Genomic DNA, 13,187 nt, shown 5'->3' on the forward strand with positions numbered 1-13,187 from the left:
TATCAAGTATATTTATTAAGCACGAAACGGTTTGCAAAATCAAATTAAAACACATACCATTACCATATCCTTTTATTAATTATAACGACTAATAAATTTATATGGGCTGATTCGTTGTTTCTAAATTTTAATTTTGTATCAATGAAATAGTTTATCTAATTAACCGTATCAAAACATCTTAATTAGACAACTGAATTCAATCTATACAATTTAAAATAGACAACGATTAAATCATGTGGATCAATTAATTCTATATATATTTTAATTTTAGTTTTCTGAAAAACTAAAATATTCAGGAAAAAATGAAATTGTCGAATAAGACGTGACGAGGACGAAATCCGGGTTCGTCCCCATCGCGGATCGTATCCGCGGTAGGCAGCATTGCTGCCCAAAATGGACAGCAGTGCCGCCCAACTTATTCCCTTTTAAAAGGAATAGGTTCGCATGAACACAGTAGCAAAATGCTACTGTGTTCCAAAACCTTTTTTTTAAATTAAAAAAAAAATTTAATTCTGTTTTATTGAAACTAAAACTCTGTTTTAAATCAAAACTCTTTTAATTAAAAACTTAAATTTTAATTTTGAATATATATATATAGAACTCAGTTTATATTTATATAACATTTTTCAAATATATATCTAATTAATCGATTCTAACCGTTTCGTTTAAATCGTTAATAAAATCAAATTTTTTCAAAGATTAATCGAATTAATTCTTTTAACGATTCAAACAGTTAAACCCTTAATCCACAAAACACGTATATCTTAATCTCATCTTAACCATTTATCTTTAAATTAATTAACCAAATCAAATTTATTAATTAACCTAACAATAAATCTATTCAATCTGATTGAAAACCCTTTTATTTTCATATATGAAATAACGGATTTAACGCAGGCTCTGATACCACTGAAGGAAAATAGGCAAACGTTTGGCAGCGGAAATATAAAATTTTTCCCTATTTCCTTTTTTCAAGATCCGTTAATCGTTATTTCATATGAGGGATTGAACATAAATACCTTTATGACGATCAATCTACCGTTGCAAACGAAGTGCCCACAACTTCAAAAGAGATGGAAACTGTCTACCAATCTGCCCCTACCCGAACAGACTTTCCAGACTCCAAACGACAATCCCAACAGTGGGAACGTGGATGAATATATCTAGAAGCTCCTGTCCAAAAATCGCGACAATCTGACGGTTCAATCTCCGGGAATCCGTGAAATCGTGAACTGACCTGATGTAGGAGAAGCAAAACGAATTTCTCCTTTTGTATGTCTTTTCTACATTCATGAACATAACAAAACATATAAGTAAACGATTAGAACTCAACCAAGTAATAGCAATCAAGATAGATTGCCTCTAATTAATCAACACAAGATCAAGGAGAAAAAGAAAGAGATGAAATCAATTGATTCGGAAGCAATCGGTGGAATTTCGTCCTCTACTGTAGGGGTCGAAATTCTCAGTCTGCAGGGGAGGCTAGGGTTGCCGAAATTTATAGCTAAAGGGGGTTTATATAGCCTCTTCCATCTAAACCCTAGTCAGATAGAATTAGGTTACTGAATAAGAATTTAATTCGGAATAAAACTCTTATTGTTATTATCTGTAATTATATCTAAATATAAAGATAATAACTTATTAATAGGATAATAATAGAAGCAATTTAATCTCATTATACCTCCTAACTTATTTATCCTATAATTAATTTAATTCATAATCATAATCTAATTATAATTGTTTAAATTAAATTAATTCTTTTATGTGTTTATAACACATAAATCGCCCCCCTTTGTTACTGGGCCTTAGTGGACTCAGTTGGGCTTCCGTCAATTAATTAACATATGTTTCTCTTTTGGGTTCCAAGTCTTATGTGTGACCCATTAGGTTCTTATTGCTTCTAGCCGTATACAACTATTAAATTAATTTCTTAAAATTATATTTAATCTTTGTATAACGGAATGAGTACGCGAACTGTGATTGGCAGATCCGAAACATTCCCTCAGAGCTATAAGAAGACAGGTTGATTCTATCGTTGACCTTTCCGTATTAGTTACAGTATAATTCAATCCTTCATCAACTACATCCTTGAACAGAATCTTATGACTATGGGCAATATCAAGTCATATATAGCGAGACGTTCGTTTTACTTGTACAGGCCGAGTTAACTCCAATTAGATAGGTTAAGTGAAATCTGCATTACAAGTCTTAAGCTATCACCTTGCAAGGATTTAGAGTTAAGTCTTGCACAAGCGATCCTTGGACGTATCTCCCATTTATCAGGAGTGATAAATGCTCAATCCAATGTATAACTATCCTGCAATTACTTCCTGTGATACCCAACGTCTGCCGTACACATCCCAGAGTCATCCCTGTTATGGATCGTGTTACAACAGGATCAAAGCATCACATTCCATAATCCAAAATCACTAATTAACATTCCTTTGAGTCTTAGGATTACTTATACCTATTAATACCAATGAGATGAACAAATGATAAGGATAAATCTACCCATCCTATTATCTCAAGTCGGGTCCTCAATCCTAATGAACCCCTTTCATTGGATCCATGTAACTGTCCAGATATCTGCATATCTGAAACTTGTGAGATTAGCTCTCTGTCTCGACAGAAAATATTGTTACATGCAAGTCTTAACAGTGTTATGTCAATCCCTATTCAAAACATATCACTTGACATGGGGTGGTTTTAAGTTTATTAGTTTATTATAATGTTTCGTCTCACTTCATGCTTGTCGGAACACTTTATAATCACTTCAAATAAACTTAGGGATTTCCTTTTATTAGACTTATTTAGTTCTTTAAAAGAGGTTGCCTTTATACAGTTATGAAACCATATCTTATTAAAATAAATGACATAAAAAACAATTCATTTACATCTGGTTTATATCCTAGAACAGTTGTCTATAGGACACTAAACCCCAACAGTTTGGTTGAGACAATATTTTTACTTTGAAAAGACTTTTTGGTTTGTTTACCTTGCTGACAAGCATTGCATAATTGATCTTTCTCAAATCTAAGTTGGGTAAACCCTCAACTAATTGCTTTCTTGCTAATTTGGCAAGGAGGTCCATGCTTACATGACCAAGTCTCCTATGCCATAGCCAGGAATTATCTTCCTTTGTCACTAAGCATATATTTTTTGAAAACTTCTTTTCTAAACTCAGCATGAAGACATTGTCAACACGAGGGGAAGTTAAAATCAAATCATTTATTTTTCCCTCAAGTATCCGACACTCAGTGGCATCAAATACAACCTTTCTACCACTGTCACACAGCTGAGCAATGCTCAATAGGTTATATTTGAGACCCCTGACTAGGGAGACTGACTCAATAGTAGGATTTCCTCCGATAGTACCTGATCCTACTATCTTACCCTTTTTATTATCTCCAAAACTTACATTTCCACCTCGTTTATGCACAAGTGTGATGAATTGAGTTTCATCACCAGTCATATGCCTCGAGCATGCGCTGTCAATGTACCATAGCTTTGACTTCTCCGTGCACCTCAGGCTCACCTGCAATTTAAGCTATTCATCTTTAGGTACCCAATTCTTTTTGGGTCCTCATTGGTTAGCATGAACAGGTGAAGCATCATATTTTATTTTATGACGGCATACATTTATGGTGTGGCCATCTTTGAGGGTATTTCCTCTTTTGGTCAGCACGATGGTGCTGAGCATACCAACACACATTTATGGTGTGTCCTCTCTTTCCACAACAGTCACACTGACTGGTCTGCTGAGTGTACTGTTTATGCTGACTAGTACCTTTATACTCAGCATTTGGATAGAACCTTTTCTTAGCCGATGTACTCAACTGGTTCTATAACGATGTGGTGTCCTTTCTCAGCTTCTTAGAATCTGATTGGACTTCCGAGACAAACCGATGCATGATTTTTAGATTTTCATCTTGCCTGGTGTTGTCTTGAAGCAGATGTCGGAGGTCACTCAGTTTGACCTCTTCAATCTCATCACATCGCCTGCTGAGTGCTCGTATTTTCTTATTACACTTTTTGGTCAGTGTATAGAGATCACTCAGGGCATTAACCATTTCATTTCTGAGCAAAAGAAGGGATGTTACCTCATTGGAGTGTTCTTCTTGGTCAGATCCCTCTGAAAGGTCAGCTTGCTCAGATCGACAGTGGTCAGCAGATTCGTCAGCCATGAAACATATGTTTGCTGACTCAGTGGCATCAGCTTCTGATGAGGTTGACTCATCACTATCACTCCATGTTGCCACCATTTCTTTTCTGCTACCTTTCTTTTCTTTCTTCAGAGTGGGACAACTTGATTTAATGTGCCCTGTTTGATGGCATTCAAAGCAAGTGACAAGCTTCGAGCTGTCCTTCTTGTATCTACTGTCACTGGACTCAGCTTTGTATTTATCGCTTCTTTTGAATGGCCTTTTGCTGTTCTTGTCATTCTTTCTAAACAACTTCTTCATCTTCCTGGTGAACATGGCCATCTCCTCATCATCTGATGAGTCAGCTTCTGTTGAGTCAACTTTCAAGACAAGAGATCTTTGTTTCTTGTCCTCAGACTTTTCTTTAGCCTCAAATTTCTTCATGGAGATCTTGTGGGTCAGCAGAGATCCTATGAGCTCATCATATTTGTATGTGGTCAGGTCCTGAGCTTCTTCCACAGCTATCTTCTTAGCTTGCCAGCTCTTGGGGAGACTTCTCAAGATTTTCTTCACCTGTTCTTCTTCTGTGAAGTTCTTGCCGAGTCTCTTAAGCTCATTTATGATGTTGGTGAACCTTGAGTTCATCTCAGAGATGTCTTCATTTTCATTCATCTCAAACAGCTCGTATAGTCTCATGTGTTGGTTCACCTTGGACTCTTTGACCTTGCTTGTTCCTTTATAGGTCACCTCCAGCTTCTTCCAGATTTCCTGTGCTGACTCACAACCTGAAATTTTGTTGTACTCTGCAGCATCTAACGCACAGTGAAGCATATTGATAGCCGAAGCATTATTTTGCAACTTTTTAAGGTCATCCTCTAACCACTTAGACTCACTCTTGATAGATTTTACTCCATCAACAATTTCATAGGGAACAAATGGGCCTTGGACTATAGCCAGCCATGCACTCATGTTTGTTGCCCGAATGAAGTATTTCATTCTGTTTTTCCAAAATGTATAGTTTGACCTGAAAAACAGAGGAGGCCGACTAATCAATAATCCTTCAGGGAGTATCTGTGTTGTTTGATTTCCAGGAAGGAAACGAGTGCTGTTCTCAGCCATTTACAGGGATCAGCTCAAGATAGTTTTATCTTGAATAGTGAGCTACTGAGCTCTGATACCACTTGTTGGTCCCGTGTAATGTAATAGGATTAGTTCCAAGGGGGGGTTAGGAACTAATGTAAATTTTTCGCTTAATTATGCTGACTTAATTTAACTCTTTAAATAACTTCACTCAGTTTTGGTCAGCAAGGCTAAGCGTGATGTAAGACAGCTTTAGTCAGAGGCTGACTAGAACTGTTTCACTTGTGAGTTGGGAAATAACACTTAAGGTCAGCTTCCAACTCAGCACTCTGATTACTCAGCGTCGACTTATACAAATTATATACTGAGTAATTTAGGCAAGCAACATATACATATATATCAAGAAAAGGGTTAGAGATTACTCAGTAGTCTTATCCCGGTTCGGCCTCACCGCCTACGTCCAGTCCTCAGAATCCTTCCGGGCTTTTTCAATCCACTACTAAGCTCTTTAAAGGTAGAGCACAAACCGTTTACAAAGCAATTGAGTATGCAAGAGTACCGTCCTCTATTCGTCTACTCAACCCCACTGAGCGCTATAACCAAACACTCAGATTTTCTCTACCGCTGAGTACTAAAACCGAGTACTCAGCTTCACTCTCTCAACCTTTACAATTGATACAAGATTTGTTCTCTCTAAACGAAGAACACTTTAGATGAATACAAATTCAATCTAGACTTTTACACAGAGATTGGATTTGGGTGTAAGAACTCGCTTTTTCTATTTAGACAGCTTCTATTTTGGATTTTCACTCTTGTGAAGATTTGCTTTTATGTCTGTGCTTTCTTGTATTTCGGCAAAGGATACAAGTGATGAACTTGTCCGTTTATAGCAAAATCTAAAGCTCCAATGATTTGAATTCGGACATATCCATTGAATTCAAACGGTCTTCTTTCGTCATTGATAAGTCAACATTCAAAATTTGCAGGCCAATCCTATCGTCTGAATTTAGCAGGCGTCAGGCTTGTCGGTTTCGTCTTCTAGCGTCAGGTTTCGTCTTCTAGCGCCAGGTTTGTCTTCTTGCCAAACGCCAGTTGATCCATGCATCTCGAGAAGGCCTCTTGGTGTAATTTTGAGGCTTCTGAATTGGTGTAGACCTTTATCGGACTTTGTCTTCTAGTCAACGGATCATTGGTGCTGTTTTGATGAATACTCAGCTTGACTTGTTTGACGTTGCCTTTAAGATCTCCTTCGACGGGGCTGAGTTACGTTCTACTCAGCATCTTCGGTCGGCTTTGCCTTCAAGTATTTGTTATGAAGAAGACTTTTCTTTTATGATGTTGAGTTGTGTTCTACTCAGCTTCTGTGGCTTATGCTGACTTCGTTCTGTCTTACTTTTTATTCATGTCCTCATTTATTAATATACTCAACATTGAACAAACACATTAGTACAATTAAATCAAAGCACTTAAATTTAATTGTCTTAATCATGGGATTAACTTAAATAATTTTGTCAAATCAAAATCATGTGGAAAGGTGTTTCAACAATACTCTCCACCATTATAAGACCTCATGCACTTCACTTTCAAATTTGTCTCATTTTCTACTAAAGCTTTCCATTTCCTGAAGGTATCAAACACATCAGATTTATTTTTGAATGTAACATAGTATTTTGAACCTCTAAGGGATGGCACAGGAGATGGCCCCTAAACGTCCGTGTGAACCAGCTCCAACTTTGTTTCTCTAGGCTTTCTTCCACCATTCAAGAAACTCACCTTTTTCTGTTTGCCAAAGATGCAGCTTTCACATATATGTCCAACACCTTTTAAGTCAGGGAGTTTACCTTTTGATAGCATCAACTTCATCCCTTTCTCACTCATATGACCAAGTCTATAGTGCCATAGACTTGAGTTTACACCTGCATCAATAGCTGCCAGAGTATCTTTGCAATTAGTGGTCATGTACAAAGTACCAGTTTTATTACCTCGAGCAACAACGATTGCTCCTTTGCTGACTTTCCAAGATCCATTAGTAAAGTGCACATTGTGACCTTCTTCATCAAGCTGTCCAATTGAAATAAGGTTCTTTGTTAACCTAGGCACATGTCTTACTTAGTTGATTTTCCACACTGTTCCATTTTCTAACTTCAAACAAACATCACCTATTCCGGCTATTTCCAATGGCTCACCATCTGTGAGATACACCTTCACGTAGTTTCCAACTGAATAGTTCTCCATGGTTTCACGGTTTGATTTTGTATGAAAAAGCACTTGAGTCTAATACCCAATATTCAATAGAACAATCAACAGATAAAAGTAAGGCATCTTGTACCTCATCGGCTACAACATTTGCAGCTTTCTTATTATCTTCCTTCTTTGGAAGTCTGCATTTAGCTTTTACATGTCTAGGCTTTCCACAATTCCAGCACTCCAATTTCTTGATTTGGATCTACCATTCCTCGACTTCGATCTACCTCGTCCTCAATTAGAAGTCCTTTCATTGCTTCTACCTCTATTTTCAACATTTAAAGTAGAACTTGTCAATGTACCTTCACCGGAATCAATCCTTCACACTTCTTCAGCAAGAATTCGATCCCTGACATCACTAAATGACAATTTTCCCTTACCAACAGAATTACTAACCGCAGCCCTCATAGGCTCCCAACTATTAGGTAATGAAGCCAAAAGAATTAGAGCATGTACCTCATCATCAAAGGTAATATCAACAGACGTTAGTTGAGCAATAATGGTATTGAACTTGTTTATATGTTCTACAACTGAAGCACTATCACCCATTCTCAAATTGAATAGCTTTTTCATCAGATGTACCTTGTTATTTGCGGAAGGCTTCTCGTACATATCTGATAAAAGTCTCATCATTTCGGCTGTTGACTTGGTTTCTGCTATGTTATGAGCCACATTTCGTGTTAGCGTCAATCTGATTATGCCCAACACTTGTCGATCGAGAAGTTCCCAATCCTCTTGGCTCATGTCTGCTGGTTTCACTTCTGAAAGCAGTAAGTGAAACTTTTGCTATACATATAGTCTATAATCTGTAATCTCCAGAATGAAAAGTCAATTCCATCAAACTTGCTTATTCCAGAACTTATTCTGTTTAACCCTGCCATTGTCCAAACCAGATAGCTCTGATACCAGTTGTTAGGAATTTAAAAAAACAAAATGGCCACAGTACCAAATTCCTCTTCCAGGACACAACGGAAAAATGGGGAAATAAAACATGGAATACAGGAAATAAACAAACAAGAAAGAACACAATAATTTTTACAAGGTTCACCACCAAAATAGTGGCTAATCCTTGGAGCTATTGCAAGAAGCTTTTTGCACTATAGGAGAATGAAGTACAAGTATTACAACACTCAATCACTCACTCACTACCCAAAACCCAAGTACACTCTACTCAGTTTTGATGGGTAAATTTCATCAATGGTGTATAACCTTTACCTCATTTCACACTTTGGTGTACAACCTTCATTTTGTCACACTAATATATACGACCTTATATGTGACCTCACATTATGGTGCATGACCGGTAAAAATGACCGGTCAACCCAAAGTCAATGCGCCACCTCATCATTTTTTATTTTACCCATTTATTAAAGAGGACCCACATATGGTACAAGTACTAAAATACCCTCTTCCTAAATAAAAAAAAGATATATACTATCTCTCCATTTTCCCTTTCCCTTTCTCTCTATCTTTATTTTTCCTGCAAGTCCTTTCTCTCTCTATCTTTCCCTTTCTCTTTCTAACTTTCCTTCTCATTTGTAATTAAAGTCATCTTTCCAAAAAAACATCCAACAACGAATCATTGTCCAACAACCTCCATAATCTACCGGAAATTCAAGTTGCTGCTAAAAGAACTTCATATTTGCATCTCCTGTCTGGAGCAAAAAAAAAAAACTTCGAACCCTGCTACTAGTGCTCTTCTTCGCAAACCAGCTCAAAATCAATTTAATTTTTACAGTCTCGAATAAATTAAGGTCTCTACAAAATGGTTTAAATAAACTAAAATAACACTTTTATTTATGACAAAATTGAACCAGCAATAAACAATACACGACCTTATTTTTTGTACGGACTTTTATTTGAACCATTTGAACCAGTAATGGACGACCTTAGTTTTAGTTCCTTTTAATTTGCATCTACTTAAATCATTTGAGTGGCTTTTAGATTTAGATGCAGTTTTAGTTTCATGTAAATAATTGTTGGAGTTAGTTGGATTTTTATACATGAATTTTATTCTTTTTCACTTTTATGCCGCAAGAGAGACATGTTAACTTTCTGATTTGTTTGTTCATAATTCATTAACAAGGGATAGGGAGAAGTTAGAGAGAGAGAGACATGGAAAGATAGAGAGAGAAAGGATTTGTAGAAAAAAAACAGTAAAGATAGAAAGGGAAAGGAAAAGATGGAGAGATAGTGTATATTTTTATTTAGGAAGGAGAGTATTTTAGTAATTTCACCATGTATGGGTCTTATTTTATAAATGGATAAGATAAAAAATTGATGAGGTGTCACGTTGACTTTGGGTTGACCGGTCATTTTTACCGGCCATACACCATAATGTGAGGTCACCTATAAGGTCATATATATTATTGTGACAAAATGAAGGTTGTACACCAAAGTGTGAAATAAGGTAAAGGTTGTACACCATTGATGAAATTTACTCCAATTTTGATCACACACAATTTGCACAAGTGTACAGAGTGAGAATCCAGTAATACTTCTAAGCAAACACTCACATCCTTTTTTGCAACTAACTATTTCTCCAGAAATATAGAGCCTCTATTTATAGGAAATAAAGAAGGATACCAAAGGGTGTGATGCTTCGTAAACTCCACCTTCAATTAATATGTTGTAGAGATCAAGATAACCTTTTAACTTCTTGACTAGGCTCAAAGCATAATCCTCCATCTTCTTGATATAAATGCTTCATTTAATATGCACATAAAAACATACATGCACCAATTTCCAACAACCACCTCTAGCATTTATATTGTCATATAGGGCCAACAAGTGGTATCAGAGCCAATCTCTTTTTGCTCAAATTTTAAATACTAAGGGAGATCTATATGACTAATATAAATTTCCTCGAGAATATGTGTACACAACTTATTCTCGAAGGTTTATTAACCACAAGACCTCCATTATATGTAGGAACAAATTATTCATTTTGGAAAAATCAAATGAGAAATTTCATTCAATCTATTGATATATTTGTTTGGAAAATTATTAGAGATGGTCCAAAATCTCTTTCAAAAATTGATGATGGAGTTACTGTTGATAAGAAGGAAATGAATTCACAATTTACAATTAAATGCTAAAGCTATTAACATTCTACATTGTGCTTTAGATATTAATGAATATATCGTGTTTCAGAGTGCACCAATGCTAAGGAAATATGAGAAAAACTAGAGGTCACATATGAAGGCACTAAGAAACAAAAAGATTTAAGAGTGAATCTTTATTTGAGAGAGTACGAATTATTTAAAATGGAGGTAAACGGATCTATTTCTGAAATGAATACAAGGTTTACCACCATTGTAAATAATCTCAAAACTTTAGATGAGGAACTTATTAAGAAATTAATAAGAACAATGTCCTCAAACTGGGATCCAAAATTGACTGCCATTGATGAAGCTAGAGATCTCTCGAAATATTCTTATGATGATTTTTTTTATCTCTGCTTACACATGAGATAAAAATGATATCAGTAAATGAAAAAGAGCATGATGTTAAAAAGCTTAACTCCACCGGACTAAAAGCTACTCAGAGTAATGAAAGTTCATATGAGGACTCTAAGAGAAGAGGTTGTCATGCTATCTCAAAAGTTCAATAAATTTTTGAAAAAGAAAGAAAAAAATTTCAGGAAATATCCTAATTTTTTTTTCAAAAATATGAGAAATTCAAAAGGGAAACTCCTCAAGATGTCATTTGTTTTTAGTGTAACAAACCAGGACACATAAAGCCTAGTTGTCTAGATCTAAAGCCTTAAGACAAGACGAAAGGCAAGCGAGCTATGGTGGTTACTTGGAGCGACAGTGACGATTCCTCTTCAAGTTATGGAGAAAAAGGAGATAAAGCACACATATGTTTCATGGCACATGAGGATCAAATTTCTGAAAACATCTCTGAAGATAGTAATGAAGATTCACCCTTAGATAACCTCCAGTCTCTTATCTAAAGATGAATTAACCAATGTGTGTTTTATTTTATACGATGTGTCATAAGGAACCTTATCGAGATTCAAGGGGCATAAAAAGAAATCTCAGATTTTTAAAGAAAAGAATTCTGAACTTCAGAATAAGATAAAGTTCATTGTTAACATCAATACTGAATTAATTAAAGAAGTCGACACATTGAAGAAATAAAAAGAGAAAATGATTGTCTCTTAAAAAACTTTTCCAAAGGAAAACAAGATCTTGATAATATTCTGCAATCTCACAGATATTTCCATGATAGATTATGTATTAGATTTGCAAATCAAAGCTCTGATGAATTCAAAAAAAAATATTCTTAAAAGAAGTTACAATAATAATTTCATAAAATTGAAATCTAGAAATTGTTATTATTGTAACAATGAATGGCACATTATAAGATTCTGTAAATTTAATAATGGTGAGCCAAAGGGAAAATAGAGTAAAAAATGGATAAAATTGTTTTTTGCTAATTCCAAAGGACCCAAAGAATTTTGTGCTTGATGGTTATTATTTTTTCAACCTTCCCATGGTTCGATCTGGCTATTATAGCAACTTTCTTATTTCTGATGTAGTCCTCTAATCCGTACTTGATCGTATGGATTTTGCGATCTGGCTATTATAGCAACTTTCTTATTTCTGATGTAGTCCTCTAATCCGTACTTGATCGTATGGATTTTGTGTGCTCTTTTTTCTCCTAACTAAGATTTAAAGTTTTATAATTTATATGGGATTTTCAATGCATGGTCTATATTGTCCACATCAATCTTAATATTTTTACCATCCAGTCGTACTATCTCATGGGAAAAGATAAATAATATGCTCAAACCCTGCAATTAAATACTAATATTACCAAGTAATAAATTGAAGCAATATGATTAATATAAAACCCCTTTAAAAATATTTTAACTAAATCAAATATAACAACCGTTATTGTAGAAGTAACTGTCTCTTTTTCTCTTCTTCTCGTTGATGATTAGAAGAAGAGTAACAAATGTGTAAAAGAAAGAAAGAAGAAGAGAATAAAAACAACTATAAATATATATTTTTTTTGTTAGACAAAGAAGGCAAGAAGCCCAGAACAACCACGGGAGAAACAGAACCCAAGAACAAATTACATCCTAACAACTCTACTACGGACAGAACCTTTGTGATCATCTGAGAGGATTTCCTGGAGGCCTGCAGGAGGCGCACCAAACTCATGGTGACCCAAAGAACAAGAACCTGCGAAGTTCGCCAACCAGTCAGCCGCTCTATTCCCTTCCCTAAACACATGGACAAATCGAATATCCCAATCCCTTTCACGAAGAGAGACACATCTGTAAATAAGCCATGAGAATGGATGATGAATTGCAACCATGTCCGTCATGAAGTGCAGCACCACTTTGGAGTCAATCTCAATCACCACCTTTTTAAGGCCCTTCTCCCAGGCTAAGAGTAGACCAAAGTAAAGGCCCCAAAGTTCAACGACAGTAGAGGTACAGAAGCCAATATTCAGTCCAAACCCACCGCCCCAACATCCATTCATATCTCTTATAAGTCCCCCCGCAGAGGCCATCCCCGGGTTACCTTTACAAGCCCCGTCAGTATTTAGCTTCCACCAACCCGCAACCGGAGGTTCCCAATAAATCCAAACCAATTTAGGCACCAGCATAGAACTGGCACACAACATCTCCTGAGCTTTCAAAAATTCATTGCAAAGTTTCAACACATTGTTAATGTTAACAACCACAATCGAGTACCCTTTGAA

Source organism: Euphorbia lathyris, chromosome 5 (genome assembly GCF_963576675.1).
Source record: "Euphorbia lathyris chromosome 5, ddEupLath1.1, whole genome shotgun sequence".
Lineage (NCBI taxonomy): Eukaryota > Viridiplantae > Streptophyta > Magnoliopsida > Malpighiales > Euphorbiaceae > Euphorbia > Euphorbia lathyris.